The 16,661-nt window shown below is 42.5% G+C and overlaps 1 protein-coding gene across 1 annotated transcript in view; it reads right to left on the reverse strand.

Moving 5' to 3' along the window:
• The window catches only part of QRFPR (pyroglutamylated RFamide peptide receptor), a 506,738-nt gene that overhangs the window by 78,471 nt on the left and 411,606 nt on the right, over positions 1-16,661 (reverse strand). The window lies entirely within an intron of this gene.

Raw genomic sequence — 16,661 nt, forward strand, 5'->3', positions numbered from 1 at the left:
AGGGGGCTATCCCATTGTTGCCCATGCTAGAGCACCAACTGAAGGCGTGTCTTCAACCTTCAAAGATGATACTGGCAAGCAAGACGCATATCCGTTGGCGGAGAGCTTATTAACCCGCCTAGTTGACAATGAAAGGCTGAAAAACAAACATACAGAACAACATTACATTTGTGCCACTATTCTGGATCGACAGTACAAAAAGGCACTAGCCAGCAAAGCATTCAATCCTTTTACTGAAGCAGATGTTTCAAAGTACAAACATCGGCCAGCTCTGTCAGCCACTCGGTTCGAAAAAGAGAGGCAGGAAATTGAAGGAACCGGCAGAAGTACTACTGAATCACCAGGCCATCTGGCGTCAAGGTCCACTTCTGTGGCCGAAGGCAGTCACTTTCCCTCACAGCTGTTACCGACACCAGCAACCGTATCATCATCCTCACCTGCACCAGGCCCAGCCATAATATTGTCGGAAGCGGATTGGATAACTCATCAAGGGTTTGCTCGTTCCAGTGTTGATGCAAAGGCCTCAGATGGTACGCAAAGTTCAGCACCCCTGGATGACCTTGAGTAGATGGTGCAGGCCTATCTGAATGACCCAACAGAGGTATACATTGATCGAAACCCATTGCTGTATTGGTATGGGAAAATGGGTCAAGGGCCACTGATCACCAAGCTGGGTCTAAATTATTTGTCTTGCCCACTCGCAAGCGTGTCTTCTGAATGTGTTTTCAGTGCCGCTAGTGCCATTGTAACTTCTAAAAGGACCCGCCTCTTGCCCAAAAATGTGGAGAGGTAAACAATGATCAAGATGAATCAGAACTTCATACCACCAGATTACAAAATACGTGAATCCACGCAGGAAGAAGAGGACACTGACTTAGGTGACGGAAGTTCTTCTCTGTTAGCTGACCTACTCCCGTCTCAATTCACAGAGTTTAAGGACGAGCTCTACTTCCCTGACACCTAGGCCTGAAACTGACTTCCTTTTTTTTCGTCCTTATTCACTTTTATTCCTGTGTGTCTTTCTTTGTTTTGCAACTTTTACCACAACAAAACTCTAATCACAACAAATCCATCAACAGCACTGTCTTTGTCTTATTTCCTTATTGAAGGTGCCGCTGTCTGCATTCCTGAAGTTCACAAGTTCACAACTCAGTCATGCTCCTCTATCCTCCTCCTCCATAATCCCCCTGTCCATTTCCCTCAAGGCAGATGGCTGGATTATGCAGATTCAAGAAACTGTTGCTGCGTAGAGGGGTCCCCTCAAGAGAAGTGGGACTGGAATTACTGACTATATGCTGATTGCTGACAGTTACTTTTGAAATTGACATGAGAGGCTGCCCTGTGGGCCTTCACTTAACAAGATGCGGAACAAAAAGTGGAACAGGTCATGAGAAATAAGATGGCATGCAGTGGACAGCACTGGCTGTCTGGCTCTGATGAAAGCAATTGCTGTTTGTTTGTTGTGCATGAAATGAATCATATGTCTTCTGTTATTATTTAATATTTTACACACTAAATGTAACTCAAGTCTACTCTGTTTTTTTACCTTGTTTAATTCAAATTGTACTTCTACTGCAGGGGCCACTACGTTGCAGTTTTTTAAATGCAAAATGTCCTTGGACTCACTGTGTGTGTAGACTACTAGACTGCGACTGCATGAACAACTTTGAGTTGGCCAATATAGCATGATGATGATGATGAGTCTTGATGATCAAACTTATATAATATCTTTTTTCTTTACAATCACTCACTTGGATGGATGGATCATCATCGTCGGTTTACGGAACAACTATGCCCATTTCGTGAGTGGCAAACAGGTAAACCAGTCAACAACAACTACAGCAGAACTACATGTCTGTCCAGTCGTGGTATGGAGTGGTCGAGCCAGTGTAGCGTTGTTATGCCAGACTCTAGACAGCAGTTCATGTAAAATTGCGGCTATGTGGCTTGCTGCATACAATTAGATATGCTTTGTCTGTCTGTGTCAAAGATCTATGCTACATCAGGTTGCTTCACTCAGTGGTGCCTGCCTATACCATCTGCATAGCCCTGGCCTGCTGTGTGCTAAGTAATTACTATCCTTGAAAAGGAGACTCAGAGTACGCACTTTAGAAATGATGCTTGTATGTAATACTGTCGCCTCTAAAACTGAAAGTGTTATTTTTGCACTACACACCGTACCCTATATTTTTTTCTCTGTGGTGTTTTAATATCACTTCCTGTTTTTCCATCAACAATTACAGGCCGGCTTTTACCCTGTGCGATGGGAAAAATGATTAACTCAGGCTTACCATTAGCGATCGCAATCCGGCATTCACCAGGCAGGCAGTGGACAGTGTGTCTTGCCACCAAGTTTGTTCGACGGAGCGTCAGATGGAATGGAGGAGTACCGCAAATAAGAGGAATGGCTGGACGCATGCAACTTCCCGAATTGAACAGGACAACTACAACATACAGTTACAGTATCCTCTTCACTTCTCCTTATCTTTTAAATAATGTTATTGTCGTGAACTTCTAGTGTGACTCTGTGCGTTTGTTTACTATTTGATTAGTTTCTTTGCTCTTTTTAAAACTAATTTAATGTACTAATATGTGTTTATTCTCTCTGAGGGCAGATAGGCAAGTGAAATTGCGTAATTACTGCAGCCCTGTACTGTCAAATTGTTTCTTCATAGTTAGTAAGTACTACTTTTCAGTAACCTAACCATCCATTTAGCAAACAACTTCATGCATGCAGTAGTGCACTTCCTTTATGTCCCTTAAAAGATTTATGGATATCTTTGTATCCAAATATTTGTTTTTCTTCATTTGTTGTTTGCCCATGCTGTGTTTTTCCTCCCTCCACAAAACTTTCCCAAAAACCACCATTCCCATCCAATTTTCCAACCCTAACCCTCTTCCCCCGGGCTGTGTGGTTTTCATTGAGGTGTGACTAAATGACAACAATAATTCCACACACTTGCTGGGGAGGATAAGGTGCAAGCAACCTCCTCAAATCAATTTTAAGGCAGCTAGATGAATCCTAAGATATTGCAATTCAGCTTAAAAAAACACCAATGAGTATTTTCAAATCATTTCTGAATTTCATGCCCACCATCGATTGGATCCATCATCAACAGCATCCTCCTACACGTGAAGAAAGGTAAAGCTGCTGTGTCACTGTTCTTGTTGTAGCCATATTCATCCATGCAAATATTTTTTCCCATACTTATCTTCAGCATTACTTAGGCTACAAATATACTGTTCCTTCTAATACTCCTCTCAGGCCACTCAATGTCTCATTTCCTTTTTTTTCATTTGCTGCTACTGCAAGTGTGGTACCACTCCTACTACCACCACAACAATAAAATTTCTGTCTTGGATGGATTTCATGGGCAACCGTAATCGCCATTTACCATGCAGCCAGTGCTGTGCCTAGCTCTATTCTCAAACACGAATCACAGGTAAGAAAAGCATTTTGGGGAGGTAGAATAATGGGCTAGGACTCGGAGGAGAGGAGAGACTGACAGTAGTACTAGTAAAGTACTAGTAGGGCATTTGAATTCACTAACTCTGTTAATGGCACTTTTGTAAATTTTTGGACGTTTTAGATAATTTATGCTGGTAAGTTTGAGGAAACCAAACGTACAGTAACCCCCGCCCACCACCCCACAAAATAATATGAACGTGTACACTATGTTGAAGTATGTAAAATAAATAATTATATTTCCCCCAACAAAAATAAACTATTCAAAAGACCCAACCCACCCCACTCCCTAACCCCAACCAATGTCCATAGGAATGTCCCTCAAAAAGTCCCTCTGAATTCCCAATGCCCAATTCCCACCCCCCACCCCAACAGTCTTCAAAAAAGGGGCAAGGGACAGTCACTTCCGGCGGTGTCCTGTGGACAGGTGGTCCTGCATCTCTTTACGGAGGTCCTGGAGCTGGGGCTTCAGCTTCTCAACCGCGTGATCCATGTAGTCCACTCTCCGGCGGAGACGGCGCTGATGTGCCATCAAGGCTCGGGGGGGGAACAGCTGCTGGTTTTTTTGCTGCTCCGCGGCGGCGGGAGGCTGTCGGACCATGGCGCCGTACCACTGGAGGCTGCTGGCTGGTGGAACCAGGGGCACTGGAGGAGGATGCAGCTGTTGCCGCCTCCTCCTCCTGCTTCCAAGCCACCAGCTGCCAATATTCGGCACAAATTGCCTCCAGCTTCCAGGCCCTGGCCCGGACAGCCATCTCCTTCCGGCTGAGTTTTTGTGGAGCATCTATATGAAGAAAGAAAGAAAAGTACTGTAACCAATACTCTTTAATATTAACAAAAAATAATTCAACAGAAAGTTGTCTCACAGTAACACTAGTAACTTGCAAGCATAGTATAACATTTTGGCATGTATTTTTCCGCCGTCTTTGTAGGCCTGTAACATTAGTGGGAGTTTCAGGAATTCTACTAGCAGCAGTATGGACTCACTACATAGTCAGAGAGTCAGAGAGTACACCAATCTTCTTCTTTTTTTCTCTTGTTTTGCGAAAAAAATTACTTGTACGTGAACTTGTGGTAAGCGGCATAATGCCAGCTCAGTCAGCTTGCACCCAAGAAAAACAGACACAAGCCTTGATGACGCAGACTCACATTACTTTAAGCAGTAAATGCAGGTGGGGATAGGGAAGCTCTTACTTTTCTAATGAGGGTGGCACTGGCCATACTCGGTTACATCAAGGGCTACCGCCCAATGTAATTTATATTTCGCACTGCCCCCCCCGGCCTTGACTACTACAAAAGGAAAATTAAGATTATTCATTTCTGATCATATAACCAGCCGATCACATGATCTTTGCTTATATGATGGATGACTTTAGGTGCTTTGTTTTGATAGATTGAGTGAACAACAGTGATAGGCCACCCATGATTAACACAGCTGCAAGAAAATTATTAACATAGGGAGTGAGTGTGGTACCCATAATTGCCGGCGGAAGGGACTTGACTTGATATAATGTGAACTATACAATACATACACAAGATATGCTGTGCTTGCAAAGTAAACTACTGTACTGTTAGTCAAGGGAGTATTTCTGAACAATCACAACTTCTAGTATTTGGATATCCTCTGCTTTGCTACTCTGGCACGGACATGCTGTTCAAAGTAACACTCTTCATCCACTGAGCGTCTGCTCTACATACACCTCTGCTATCTATGAGGAAGAAGATACCATTCAGGCTTCCAAAGTAAACGTCTATCATTCTTCGTAATGCCTCAACTGGACCAACTTTACTTTTTCTCAACAACCAACTAACACCCTTTTTATTTTATTTGGTAAACCACCGTCTTGACTTGCATTTGAGTTTCACCCAAATGATATATTGCAATGCACACCACACATGCATTTTCTGATTCACCCACACAGGCAGTCACCTTTTCTTTCTCCTCCAACCATCCTTGCTTCAAGCAGCCATGCATCTGATTCCTTCCTATCAGCCACCTCTGCATTCATTCAAAAACACGTATCATTCTTTGCAGTCATAAATGTTACGACTCGCTCGTCCTTCCTTACACCCTTCTTTCCCTTTTAGTTCATCACATCCCTCAAGTTCATTTGATCTGACTTGTATTCACGATAAAAGTTTCACAGCTGAGTTGAAGTCAAATAGAGGGGGCCATTGCTTTCTCGAGAACTACTGCCGCTAATGCTATTGCTAAATCAAGGGTGACTGTCTTCTCCGTGATTGGCAAAAATGTAGTTCTAAATTAGTAACTGTTCTTAACAGTACAGTGTACTTGTACTAGTGTACTGTCTACTATACAGTACATCATAGACCCCTTTGCAAGCCTACTCTAAAATATCAATAAGTAAGGAGTATAATAACTTACCACCGTCCGCCGCTGCTGAGCCATCCCCCACAGCAGCTCCTCCTGGTCGCACTTGTGGCGCCGCCGCATCAGCCCCTGGAGTGGACACCTCCGCGCTGCTGGCCCCGGCACTGATGATGGTAGGTGCCGCATACGATGTTGTGACGCCTAGAAACAACATGTCATATTTTTAGATGCCATACACCACCCCCTATTTCGTCTTGTGATGGAAGAAAATGTTAATACATAAACAATTTTTAATTATTGGGACTGAAAAAAAGTGACGGTTTTGGGGAGGGTGTTAACTTTTCATATGCTTGGCCATAACATGCTACACTTTTTGGCACAACTGATGAATGCTTGCCTTTTAACGTGCACCATTTTTCTAATTACAGGCAGAGGATTCCATTACCCTTCTGCCAACAAGAGCTTTTCAATTTTCACCACCTACTCCTCAACACCACCAGTTCTTGAAGTTCAAACAAGGTGAGGGCTTCCGCACAGTTATTATAATAATCAGATGTGTTAAGTTGAAGTCCATTCTAGGGAAGGGTGTTTAAACTTTAATGTCATCTATCACCACTGCTCGCTGGGAATACTGCGCTAAAAATAAAGAAATTGTTTTTTTATTTCTTATTTGAAAATAAAACTTTAAATCTAAAAAAAACACTGTGGTTTTTGTTCACGAGTGAGTGAGCGGAAGGGTTTGCAGTTGCACTACTGCACTTTGCAAGCATGCTTCCGGGACTCTGATAGGTCGGGACTCGGCAGTCTTCTGTTCTTCTGGGTCGTATAATCATTGGTCAGACACACTAGATAGTCGGTCAGGGGATTGGGGGTTCAACTTCTGTTCTGACTGAGGTATGTGGAAAGCTGAACTTCACCTATCATCAACAATGTCCTATTTCTCTTGTCCATACTTCTGTAAGTGCAGAATAGTCCCTGAAACACTAGCGGTATGGTATGTGCTCCTATCAAATCAAAATGCCAACTACTAGCTTATTCTTGGTGGACATTGACATTTTGTAGTTGGAAATTGTCAAAGCATTAACATTAAGAAGACTGGAACAGACAGCAAGGGTAACCCAGAGGATGGCACTCAGTGCCTAGAGCTATTGCTGCATCAGAGTTTTGTTTAACACCATTTGCCGACTGGGCAAGCTTAGCTACCTACACAGACCGACTCATAATAATAGTAAATAGTAGTAGAACAGAGAGTGATAGTAGAGGCAGGATAAGAATGTAGAAACAGTCTACAAGCAGATCAAAGACTATTTTGTAAAAAATAGAATTAGGAAACAGTGTGGAATGAATAGGTGCTGTAAAAGTTAGGGAAGTATAATTATTAATATTAACAACAGAGCAACTTACTGGGGCCAGCAGAAGAGACCTCAGAGGACCGATCCTACCCACCTTGTTCCGCCGGCGTCTCTGTCGTCGTCTTACCACTTGGAGGTGCTGATGATCATGAAATAAACCAAAACATGGATGATTGTTTTTTTGAAATATTTGATTTCTTTGACCACAATTTAAAATTATCTCGGGGAAACAAATTACCAACAATTGCACTACACGTATTGACCTATCTGATCTGGTCAACTAGGAGGATAGTACAGTATTGCTGGATTCGCAGACCATCTACTTGGAAAGTTATGTAAATCACTAACTAAACCAACAACAAAAAGGTTCTACTACGACTGCCAGCACTCAGCAGCATGCGACGTGACAGACACAGTACGTCATCATGATTGCAGACCACTAACAAATGCCCTACTACTAAATAACAAGTCATAATATACTCAACCTATCAATCCACCACTATGTCTTCTTAGTGGCAGCAGGAGTACAAGGGAAGGTATAGACTTGAGTCTCTAGTCTCTCTAGCATTACGCAGTTCTGTAAAGTACTACACTCATACATAATCAGGCCAAATGAGCACAAAGTTGCAAAAAAGTAAGCATAGCAACGCCACTGAGCAGGCGAGCACAGAAGTTATTTAAACATTCATTTACCTGCAATGTAATCGAATTGGCAGCATTCTTGCTCTTTTGGAAAAACATATATTAGCTATATAACACAGACCAGTGATCTCAACACCTAACAGGGCGAGCAGGTCCTGCTCCCGGTCAAGGATGTCCGACCACCGGTGCGTCGCCTGCTTGTAGGTGTGCCAGACCCCCGACTCCCTAAACATGGCCCGGCACACCTTAGCCCAGAGCTGGCGACACTCCCGGAGGCCATACCCTGTACCGGGCCTGCCGCCTGCTGCGATGGTCTTCGGTAGGTGGCGCTGCACATAAAAGATAAGTGAGGCCACCTCCACCGCACTAAAGATCTCCCTGGCTGTGCTATCCTCTGACCTTAAGCGCCCGCAAGGAAGCCGGCTGCGGGGTGCAGGATTCTTCCCCTTGCTAGGGCCGTCTCCCTGTGCCGTGGTTCTGGAAAACAAAAAAAGGAATAGGAAAAAGGTAAAATGAAAAGAAAAGAAAAGAGAGAGAGAGAGTAAAGAGTAGTAATTAAGTAAGAAAAAGATGAAAAAACCACAAAATATAGATGTAGAAAAAGAGAGGGATAGATAATGAGTAAAAATGATCGAAAAAAAGTTCAAACAAACACAGGATTGCAAAGATTAAAGCAGGATAGAAAAAGCATGCCCAGAACCATAGTAATGAATGAAAAACAAGATGGCCGTTCCCAGTGCGACCACGTGGGTAAGTTTGCGCGACATTTTCCCCGCGAGCATGCAAAAACGGACGCGATCACGTAATTGCGCCCCGCACGCAGGAAATGCCCAACGCGAGCATGCAACTAGCACCCGGAAACGGAAATACGCAATGCGAACACTGAAAACAAGATGGCTGCGCCCATGTACGACCGCAAAGGTAACTTCGCGGTCCACGCGCTGTAAAAAAACCCGCGAACACACAAAGCACCCCGCGAACACGCAAAAATAAAAACATCCGCAATTTCGCACAAATTTGAGGATTTTGCGGACCACGAATTCGTTTTCGCACAAATTCACGTACCGCGAATTTGCAAATTTCGCCCATACTTAGTGCAAACTAATAGACCCAGATTGACAAGATTATATGAATCTATTTGATCTTTGCCTACTACAGGAAACAAGGGCCTTGGCTTTCCTCCATTAGGTGGGTTACAGGACCTTTAGTATTAATGTTGTTCCCTCCCTAAGAGGCAGATCATCAGGAGGACTAGCCATATTGGCCAACATTTCCTTAAAGATAGATATTAGCCAACTTGATCTACCATCCCCAGATATTATAGTGGTAAAAATAAAAACACACAATAAAGGAGAATTCTTCCTGGTAAATGTTCTTAGCAGACCAAGAGCAGCTAGTTCTGAATACCCTGCATTGGAGAAACTGGGTAATTTTTTTAAATACTATTGATCCTAGGGTACCTATAATTACAGGAGGGAATCTTAATTGTACATTTGAGCTAGTGGTAGGCCTTGAGACTGTCCTAGAGCAAGAGAATATGGCAAGAGGTATTCCACCTTTGGAAGCCCGAACCTCTGTTCTTTGCACTAGGATGGTAATGAAACTGGCTTGTTTGGTCTCAGGGCAAGGACTTAGAGCTTGCAATGGTAGGCTGCCCTCAGAGAGCCCAAGTGCATATACATTCAAAAGAGGCACCAGTAGAAGCAAAGTTGATTATATACTAGTGAGTACCAATCTATGGGGTAACCTAGCTGACTTAAATGTAGAACGACGAGATGACAGTGATCATGTTCCTCCATGCTAGTCATTGGAGGGAACACTTTTTGAAACATGGGGCTTGGGAAAAAGTTGTACAAAGGAACCCCCCCCATTTAAATCCTTTGATTAGTAATAATCATAGAGCATTAAAATGGCCTTTGATTGTTGACAATCACCAAGCTATGGTAAAGATTTATAATACCTTTCAAGAGGTATTAACTCACTAAATAAACATCTCCCCAAGTGATATCCGGATTATGCAAATACATCACACTCTAGCTGAGAAGGTAAAAAGTCTTCTGAGTAAAATCGCTTGCGAGCAAAAGTCACTAAACACCACCAAGTATCCCTACCCATAATCCTTGGTTTACCAACAAATGCCATGTGACGAAACATCAATTGACACTGGCAGTTCGGTCAAATAACATAACAAATTTAAGAGTTAGCAGGACAAAATATAGAAGTTACTAGTGCAGGCAACAAAAGACTGGGAGTAAAGAAATTGGATGAACTACTGGTGGCATCAAAAAATAAGGACCACATGGGATTCTGCAAACTGTTCGCCCAGGGTACTATAGTGGGGATTTCTAGTCTTGATCTTTAGCTGTATCTAGGCACTTGGTATAATCACTTCTTAACTCTATACTCGGACGCTGTTGACCCGGTAGCAATTGACAATTTCATTGAGGGAAAAATCATTGGGGTAGCCGATCGGTATGGATAAAACAGCCTCCCTTACTTTTCCTCAAAAGATAAAGAGGTAGCAATAAAAGTGGTCAAACTAGGGTAAGATCCCAGGCAATTTGTTGAGCCATGATATTAAGGTTTGGGCACCTTATGTAAACCTACTTTGTAACAATGTTGCTGCAGGTGCACCAATACCTGAATCATGGAAGGGGGCTGAAATAATGCCCATTTTTAAGTAGGGGAATCGCCAAGACCCTGCCAAATATAGGCCAATAAGCCTAATAGATACCTTACAGAAGATCTACCTCAAACAGATACTATTCAAGCTTAACACCTGGTTAGAAGAAAATTATATCATCTCCAAATATCAAGCGGGTTTAGAACAAGAATAAGCACAATAGACCAGGTCTTCAGATTGCTATGTATAATATGGAAGTATACCAAACTTAAGGGAGGCCAAATGTACATAGCCTTCATAGATTTGAAGGCCGCCTTTAATATTATCCCTAGGGGCTCATTGTGGAAATCATTAAAAATCCAGGGAGTGCCAGATGACCTTTTATCCCATATAGTATGACTTCATAAAGATAATTATGCAAAAGTTAGATCGGGACTTAGTGGCGAGCTCACTGATGCTATTCCAGTAAAAAGAGGAGTAAGACAGGGATGTGTACTGGCACCCACCCCCTTTTCACTATATGTCAACGATGTTGTGCAATATCATCAAAGATGTAAGCACAACTCGCTAAAGCTAGGGGGTACCAGTACCTGCCTTACTCTTTGCAGACAATACGATCTTATTAGCTCAAATGTCTAAGGGTCTGCAAAACCTTTTGACTGCTTCAGTGAATTTGTTATGGAAAAAGGGTTAGAAATAAACACAAATTAAAACCAAATATATGGCAATAAATCTGCACAAATGTTTCAAGAAAAACATAATTGTTGTAAAGCAAAATTTGGAATATGTGCTGAGTTTCAACTATCTGGGTATCACTCTAGATACTAAAGTGACATGGAAACCGCATATACTCAAATGCAAGTCTATTTTGATCCGAAACTCCGTGGCAATTGTGAAAAAAACACAAAAAAGTACATCTAAAGCAGTGTCACCTGTCCTAGAAGTTTATAAGTGTAGGCCGCAAACAGCAACCCTTTATGGTGCAGATCTCTGGGGTGCCAAAAATCAGAACTATCTCCCTGTGGAAGAGAATACATTTATAAGGATGTTATTGCAGCTTCCGGTGCACACTCCTATGATCCCCATAATCCAAGACCTAAAAAGTAGACAAATCGAGCATCAAGCTATATTAAGACCTTTGTTACTCTGGGTTCATTTTTGACTATACATGAACCCAAACACTATAAAAATGGGCTAAGGTAGATGTTGGGGCCCGATCATAATGTATCGCTTCCATGGCTCCAACATGTGTGCAGCTGCTTTTTATAAATTAGGTCTGAGTAGCTATTGGGACAACCCTCAATCATTAACCTCTGTTTGAGGTTTACATGGACAAAATCCAACCCCAAATAGCCAAGTCCCTATACATGAAGTTTCGCTTCGATGGTTTGCAGACCAAATCTAATACATCAAAGTGGTTGTGCAACAACACTAACGATAAGGAGGCCAACTGCACTTTAGGCACACTAAACGCTGTAGAAAACGACCCCCACATAGTATTCTTCTGTCCAGCATACACTATACCACAAAAAGTGGATTAACCCGATTTGTATTATATAGGTCTTAGGTTGCACTTAGGAGCATTACGTATTTTAAAAACAGATACATCCCAGAAAATGGTTCTCAGCCTTAGAAGATACCTATTTGTTGTTAATTTAATAGGCAAAGGAAATGGACTGAAATTTTAAAACATTACAACTTTTTTACTGTGGATCTTAGCATTGCATACTTAGTTTGGAAACCCTGCATATGTATTCTATGTATTTGAGATCAATGAGCGATCAATGCATTTGCTCTTTATCACTTTGCGATTGATCATGCACCTTATTGTTTTCAAACAAAATGGACGCTTGGTTCATACTGCCTAGAAGGAATATCTCCCAGAAAATGGAGAAGGCGACCAATGCATTTGCACTTTAATAATTCTATGGCTGATTTGAAATGTTACCGTTCCATTAAACATTATTATTTTTATTCAAAACTAATTTTAATAAAATTTAACACAGATGCTAGGCAATAACACTGTAACCAACACGTGTGGGTTTGGACTATTACACTGTATCATACATCGATTTGGCCTGTGTCTGATATACATGTATTGTATGAAGCTGGTTCTTTTATGATTTTTTAAATCGAATAAAGATTTATTGACTGATGCACCACTTGCTGTACCCATTGTTAAACCAGAAATTGCATTTTTTAAAGTTTGTGGTTGTTATATAGTAAAAAAGGATTAATACCAGCTTCGATATATTACTTACTAAGAGATGAGTGGATACAACTAACTCAAAGGTTAGTAGGAGAGATGGAGGAGATTAAGATTCAACACTGTGTACCACACCCATCAACCCAAGTAAAAGTAACAGCCCTTCACCAATAAAACCGTAGCATTGGAATGCAAATCCAGCACCAGGGACAGTAGCCTCCGGAACAATGGAAATAAACTTAACCAACAGGACTAACTCCTAATACCCAGAATACTTTACCTTCAGCATTAAAGATACACTCAGTAAGATAGTTTGTAAGCTCAGGTTCTTTGACATCCCTTTTACATCCCTCACTTGTCCCACAAGGGATATATCGATCCCACTCCAGGTGTATTATTCAAATGTGCCCTTTACAAATGTTGTTCGGTAGCATCCACTGTCTGATGCCTTGAGACCTTGCCATCCGCCTGTTTCTGCCAGTCGCCGACTTGTGACCCAATAACTAAGGAGGTTCCCAACCCCATGGCAACCTACGTGCTAAGCAAAGCGCGGGAAACTTTTTTGCCATGTCAGCAAATCCCAACCTACCGTGCGGACACGGCGCCATAGGCGCTGCCTATCCTCTTCTGCACACTCCTCTTTTCTACGCTGTGAGGCCCCCTCACCCCGGTGCCCGCTGCCACAAGCCAACTTGCTTCTGGCTGCTACCCGCTGGGCTCCCGAGGCGAGAGAACAAAGAGGGCTTCTCCCTCGTGTCCCGGGCTCTTATCACTTTCCCGAGAGGGGAGGGGTTGTGCCGCCTGCGTAACCTAAGTGACGCTCTACCAGCCTGCCCTGCCTCCTCATATTCCCTTGTGACCCCTCCCATTCCCCTTAAACAGTGGTACACTGTACCAGCCTCTCTCTAGCTCCACGCCCGAATGCCACTAAAGGCCCCCTCCCCTAGGCGCAGGGGGGGCTCTCATAACACAAAGTGCCAAAAAGACTGTGCACATGTGGTCTTCCCTGTAAATCTGACATATGAAAAAAATGAGGACATTTTGATCCTTGTTTTGTATTTTCCACACCTCAATAATTAGTAAGTCACCTAAAGCATTTTAATAATAGCGGAAATGTATCACAGTTTATAATAATGTGCAGAAATGTATCACAGTTTATAATAATATGCAGAATTAACGTGTAAACTTTAAGGAGAATAATGCTTTTAAAAAATACAAGAAACGTAGGGGGCAACAATTTTTACTTGTATTAGACCTCAAATGACTAAAGTAACATTGCTCAATAGGCTGACAGCGTGCATAAAATTCTTGACCTTTCCATTAACGTTTTTCATAAAAGTTGCAAACATGGTTTCATATATTTTCACAGAATGCTTCTACTTACATAAAGTTGATTGTGAACAAATGATTATAAATTAGTGTTTTAGTGTGGTAGTGAGGAGTTCATATATGAAGATGCAGAATTCTGAAAGAAATTAAATGGTTGTTCTGCTAAATCTTTTTCTTTTTGTTATAGTGATGTTTCAGCTTCTACATGGACCATTGGGATCTTGATATATAGGAAGGTTAGAAAAATAGTTAAACGTTTGAAAGCAGAACTGAATGGGAGAAAAACCAACATGAACATAGATCCTGTCAGAGGTCCCGAAGATCGACCAATAACGATACAACACTGTTCGATCGCACTCCTATTCTGTACAATGGGAGCATGCATTCTGACCGGAATGCATTCTTTGATTGTAAAATGGCGAGGCACAGTTCATTCCTGCACCCTGTGGTGCCTGCCACGGTGTGCAGGGATCAACAGGGGGTCCCCTCGACCTCCATCCAGAGGTCTGCACCCAAGGGGGCCCTGCTGGGGGCCCCGAAAGTCGACCTTCAACAGCCTTTCTGTGTCGGAAAGGCCATCACTGAAAGGCTGTTGGAATCTTACAACCCAATCCCTTGTGCAGAAAGAGACACCCTTGGGATTACTGAACTCATTCCGACTGGCGAACGTGCTCTTTGAGCCCATTGGAAGCCAGTCAGAATGACCGGTTGGATTCCTATCCAACCAACACCATCCTTATAGGTTGGTCGGAAAGGAATCCGCCCGGCTGATTACGATTTGGTAGGGACGGCTCTGACTGATGGTCGAAGCAGTTTCCTAACGCATCGTAATCAGCTCCTCAGTTGCAAACCGAATATTGCTGCCTGTGGACTATTGTATTCCAGTGAGAAGACGAGGACTAATCCTGTTCCCGTGATAGCGTTGAAGATGATTTTTTGGCTGAAGAATGAAAACCGCAGCAATTAATGAAAGGTCTTGTCTATATTACCATGTGTTCCTGGAGTAGGCTTCACACCCTTACACTATCCAACTATCCAACACCCTACTGTTGCACCCCCCTGGAGTTAGAATAGTACATTTTACCCCTACACTATCCAACACTTACCCTACTGTTGCACCCCCTGGAGCTAAAATAGTACATTTTACCCCAACACTATCCAACACTTACCCTACTGTTGCACCCCCTGTAGTTAGAATAGTAATTTTTACCCCTCTACACTATCCAATACTTACCATACATGCAATGTAATGGTATGCGTTGTAATGGTATGTGTTGTAAAGGTAGTATGCGCTGTAATGGAATGCGTTGTAATGGTAGTTTTTAAAAATTCGTTGTAATGGCATGCGTTGTAATGGAATGCGTTGTAATGGATGTTGTGTTGTAAAAAATGCGTTGTAAAGGTATGCGTTGTAAAAGTATGCGTTGTAACGTCATACAACCCTCCCATATAGATCTATATTTCTGCATTGCTCTAACCCCTCTAACTTTAGCAAGAGCCATTTCCCGTTTGCCAGTTTCTTTAACCCCTTCCATGCTCATGACGAGCTCAGCTCGTCATGCAATACACTGCTCCTGTGCTGATGACGAGCTGAGCTCGTCATGAACAATGGGAATCTAGGTGCTGCAGCACAGAGGGGGAATTGCCTTAGCACTAATGTGGTTAAGAATTATCCACCATTCTATCTCGGTAGAAGGTTTTGGGGAATTCCAGCCTCTACTTATTGCTAAGCGAGCGGCAACTAACGTAATTGTCAATATTGGGCCATTCCCATCCCCTTCTTCTTTGTATCCCAGCATCTTTTCAGTCACCGTAATTGTAATATCCTTATTTAGTCTATTTTGAATTACCCCTTGGACTTCATCCCAAAATTTTCGCGAGTGAAGGGCATGTGACAAACATGTGAGCAATACCTGCCGCATATAGCCCGCACTTAGGGCATTTCTGCCGTGTCCCACCCTGAGTCCCTCCACATGTGTCTCTACCATTAGACCACCGAGCAATCCTTTCAGGTGTATAATATAGTAAGCAAAGTGTACGAAATTGCTGCAGCCGTAAACTAACCGAGTGCACTGCTCGAGTATCAGCATCAAAGGCTGCCCGCATGTTATCAATTGTAATATTTTTGCCCAACGTCTCACTCCATCTAAGTGCTAATTTATCACACCCTTCTGTTCGTTGTTGACAGAATTTTCTATATGTCTTACTGATAGTACCATCTTGTTTTGTAGTATAGATGAAATCCCACATACCAGAATCAGCTCCTTGCGGAGCTCCAAAGTTCTAAACAAATGATCTCGAATCTGCAAATACTTAAAAAAACATGCTGTGGGGAATATCATAAGTTAACCGGAGGTTCTCAAAAGACCTAATACCATTGCAATCATGAAGTTGTCCCAATGAATATAACCAATATATGTCCCATTGCAAAGCAGTACTATCTTGAAAGACTCCAGGGTGCATTGGATTTCCCCAGAGCGTGAATCTTGCATGCAGTGAAGACAGGGAAAGTCTGGTCTCAATGCCTTTCCAAATATATACACAGTCATGAATTGTCTTGAAACGCACCCGTTTAAAATAGTTGGGGTCATTAATTCAATAAAGGAACATCTGGCTATCTACCCCCAAGGCCAGCCACTGCCAAAAGTTAGTTAGCTCTGGCTCCTTAGCCGTCCAACAAAAGTAGACAAAAAGTAAAGTTTAAGATCAGG

Source organism: Lissotriton helveticus, chromosome 2_1 (assembly GCF_964261635.1).
Source record: "Lissotriton helveticus chromosome 2_1, aLisHel1.1, whole genome shotgun sequence".
In the NCBI taxonomy this organism is placed as follows: Eukaryota; Metazoa; Chordata; class Amphibia; order Caudata; family Salamandridae; genus Lissotriton; species Lissotriton helveticus.